The sequence below is a fragment of the Gorilla gorilla genome, chromosome 3, assembly GCF_029281585.2.
Source record: "Gorilla gorilla gorilla isolate KB3781 chromosome 3, NHGRI_mGorGor1-v2.1_pri, whole genome shotgun sequence".
NCBI lineage: Eukaryota > Metazoa > Chordata > Mammalia > Primates > Hominidae > Gorilla > Gorilla gorilla.
Genome location: NC_073227.2, coordinates 127,815,489 through 127,819,004, shown reverse-complemented (window position 1 = coordinate 127,819,004; position 3,516 = coordinate 127,815,489). Strand labels below are relative to the sequence as shown.

General features: G+C 36.8%; 1 non-coding gene across 1 annotated transcript; it reads right to left on the bottom strand.

Annotated features, from left to right (window-relative positions):
* Positions 1–1,014: 1,014 nt before the first annotated feature.
* LOC115934437 (U6 spliceosomal RNA) lies at positions 1,015–1,117 on the bottom strand. The gene has a single exon (XR_004070236.1). It is a non-coding gene; the product is annotated as a U6 spliceosomal RNA (small nuclear RNA).
* Positions 1,118–3,516: the final 2,399 nt, after the last annotated feature.

The following is a 3,516-nucleotide window of genomic DNA, read 5'->3' as shown; positions in this document are numbered from 1 at the left end:
TTCTTAAGTTTTCTTCTAGAGTTATCATAAATTGAGGTCATACATTTAAACCTTTAACCCATCTTGTGTTAATTTTTGTATATAGTGAGAGGTAGGGGTCCAGTTTTATTTTTCTGTATGTGGTTAGCCACTTGTTGCAGCAACATTTATTGAAGAGTGAAACCTTTCCCCATTGTTTAATATTGCCAACTTTGTTGAAGGTCAGTTGACTGTAGGTGTGTGGGTTTATTTTTGGGTTCTGTATTCTGTTTCATTGATCTATGTGCCTATTTTGGTACTGGTACCATGCTGTTTTGTCTATTATAGCCTTGTAGTATAGTTTAAAGTCAGATACTGTGATGCCTACAGCTTTGTTATTTTTGCTTTGGGTTGTTTTGGCTATTTGGGTTCCTTTTTGATTCTGTATGAATTTTGGAATAGTTATTTCTAATTCCATGAAGAATGTAATTGGTATTGTGATAGTAATGGGGTTGCATCTGTAGATTGCCTTGGACAGTATGGACATTTTAAAAGTATTGATTCTTTCAATCCATGAGCATGGAATGATTTTTCATTTGTGTCATCTCTGATTTCTTTCAGCAGTGTTTTATATTTCTTCTTGTAGAGATCTTTCAACTACTTTGCTTGCTGTATTTCTAGATTTGGGGGTTTCTTGGTGGCTATTGTAAATCAGATTGCATTCTTGATTTGGTACTCAGCTTGAATATTATTGATAAATAGAAATGCTGCTGATTTTTGGGCATTGATTTTGTATCCTGAAACCTTACTAAAGTCACTTATCAAGTCTATGAGTCTTTTGGCAGAATTTAGAGAGTTTTCTAGGTATAGAATTATATTGTCAGCGAAGAGAGATAATTTGACTTATTCTTTTCCTATTTGGATGTGTTTCATTTCTTTTTCTTGCCTGATTGCTCTGACAATGTTACTGGAAGTGGTGAGAATGGGCATCTTTGTCTTGTTCCAGTTCTCAAGAGAAATGCTTCCAACTTTTGCCGGTTCAGTGTGATGTTGGCTGTGTGTTTGGAATGATTCATGAATTTTCATGTCATCCTTGCAAAGGGACAAGCTAATCTTTATATTATTCCAGTTTTAGTATATGAGCTGCCAAAATGAGCACCAGAAAAGCAAATAAAAAAACAACAACAACATGAAACATATCAAAGAGGAGGAAGATAGGAAAATAGTAAAGTACAAGCCTGAGATGAATATACATATGGGCAGGATTTGTCTGAGCAATGGATACTTTTGGCATCTTAACACTAAGAGGGATCCTAAAAGGAATTTGTATTATTTAGAATAGGTCCAACTGCTTGTGAAAGATATGCCCAAACTAGAACTAGTTATACAAGTTCACAGTTATTTCTCTTACAAAGAGGAAATCCAGAGGGCTGGGGTAATGAGTCTACTCCACAGAGTCATCAGTGACACCAATTGTGTGCAGATCAGAACTCTGCCAATGCTAAAGTATGGTTCTGATTCTGATGGTCTGAGATTCTGAGCTCTGATTATTACATCTGCATTCTGAATAAAATGGAGGAAGGAAGGAACACACACAACCATTTTAAGGAGTTTTCCCATAAGTCCCAAACAAAACTTTTTTTTATCCCTCATTGGCTGTAACTTTGGTTACATCAAGCTTCAAGAGAGTCTTAGAAATATAGTCTTGTAGTTAGATGGCAAGGTATCCAACTAAAACTTGGAGCCCTGTTATTAAAATAAAAGGAATGAATGAATATTAGCCATCAATTTATAGTCTCAGCCTCAAAGTTAGACAAATAAACCTAGGTAAGAAAATAAAAAGGAGCAAAAAGAACACAAGCATTAATTCCAACAAACTGTGCCTGTCATGGATGTATTAAGTAAAGGAAAGAAACCAATTTAAGAACCACCGTAAGAACAAGGTTGAACTGCTAAACACTTGGAGGAAAATTAAGCACTAGAGACATATATCCTAATAGGAGAAAAAGATGTTCCACAGGAAAGTATTTCCACTGCATTTGAAAGAACTCATTATTCAATGCCCAGAAAACTCAAAAGCTAAGGAAAAGGTAAGCTCTGGAGAAGAACACATGGCAGAAATATTCAGCTTTGTTAGATCTTTAGGGACCCAGATTTCAACCATAACTTCAATTTAGGAATCTCCAACTGAGACAATTGTAAAGAAAATAAAGTAACTGCCCCTATGAGGCAGGTTTCATGGGCCTAAGGAATGTCCTAGAAAAAGTTGACGGCAATAGCTATTATGAATAAAAGCACCAGTCCCACTTACAAAAACATATTGGAGTCTTTATCACCACACAGTATGTTTCAACATCCCTATTCCTTTCCCTGAAATTATGCTTCCATAAATTTATATAGCATGTTTTTTCAGAGCACAGGATCTTTCCATTGACAGCATTGATATTATGCTTCTTGATGTTTTCCTAAATGCTAGCTCCTTCTTTGGGAGCTTGCTGTTATTACTGTTTATTTCATTCATTCAACAAATATTTTCAGCATGATGTCTAATGGTAACAAATTAATATTTTTCTTGGGAAACACCATGAACAAAACAGACAAAGATCTCTCCCCTCACAGAGTTGAATTTCTAGTAGGGACAGAGAGATAATAAATAATAACAGAATAAACAGTACAGTCTGCTAGAGATTAAGAAGTATTGTAGAGAAGAGAAAGAGTAGAGCAGGGGTAAGTAGAATCAAGAGTGCTGGTGTATGGGCTGGTTACAGTATTAAATAAGGTGGTCAGGGTGAGCCTCACTGAGAAGAGAACATTTGAGCAAAGACTTGAAGTCATTGAGTAGTCAACCAAGCAGATAACTGTAGGAAGAGCATTCTAGGAAAAACAACCAGACCAAAAGCCTTCAGGTGGGAGCATCCCTGGTGTGTATGTGAGACAGAGGCCAATGCAATTGGAGTACAGTGAACAAAGTGGAAGGTGGTAGGAGAGTCAGAGAGGTAATTGTGGGGCAGCATGTAGGGCCAATTAGGTCACTGTAAGAATCTGGCATTTGTTTTGGGTGAAACATGGAGTGTTTGGAGGGTTTTCAGCAGAGAAAATACATATTCTGACTTAAAATTTAAAATAATTACTCTGTCCAATGCACTAAGAATGGGCCAGGAAGGTGGCAGGGATTGGAGCAAGGATGAAAGCAGAGAGGCCTGTTAAGAGGAGGATGCGGTTGAGAAATAATGATGGCTCAGACCTAGGTAGCCAGTGGACATAAGATTATAGATATAATATGAAGGTATAATCATCAGAAATTTTGATAGATTAGATGCAAGGTGTGAAAGAATGAGAAGAATCAAGGCTGATTCATGAATTTAGCCTGAACATCTGGAAGGATGAAGATGCTATTTCAATGAAGTAGGGAAGGCTGCAGGGAAAGCAAATTTGAGTTGGAATGATTGTTCATTTGCAAGTGAAGTAGCTCATTACAATATAATTAGCCTCAGCTAGTAGCTCCATCAGCAAGGAAATTAGGAGGGATGCATGCATAGTTCAGTCTCTGTTGTACTC